The sequence below is a fragment of the Odontomachus brunneus genome, unplaced genomic scaffold (genome assembly GCF_010583005.1).
Source record: "Odontomachus brunneus isolate Ranch 3 - 2012 unplaced genomic scaffold, Obru_v1 Obru_scaffold_039, whole genome shotgun sequence".
NCBI classification, from domain to species: domain Eukaryota; kingdom Metazoa; phylum Arthropoda; class Insecta; order Hymenoptera; family Formicidae; genus Odontomachus; species Odontomachus brunneus.
This window is the reverse complement of record NW_022639489.1, coordinates 1,689,030-1,689,389: the sequence shown is the minus strand read 5'-3', so window position 1 is coordinate 1,689,389 and position 360 is coordinate 1,689,030.

Here is a 360-nt window from a genome sequence, read left to right as displayed (position 1 = left end):
TCTCTTGAAAAGTTCTAGAGCTCTTTGCAACAATTTTAAATATTTCCGGCCATTAAATACAAAAATATAGACTTTTGAAAAAAGGTATGCTAAGTTCTCGAAGCGCAATTAATCAGTAAAATCAACTATTTCTTTAGAACTATTGTTATATACAGGGTGAGTCATTTTAGTCTATGGATCCGAATATCTTCCAAATTACGGTATCTACAAAAAAATGGTTTAGATAAAAGTTGACCAGGACAGAGGGTGTCATTCAATTGTACCATTGGTTTTGACCTTGTGGTCAATTTTTAAGGTTACTTCAAGGTCACGATGGTTTTTTCTAATGGGACACCCTATTTTTGACTGCGGATTTCGAAA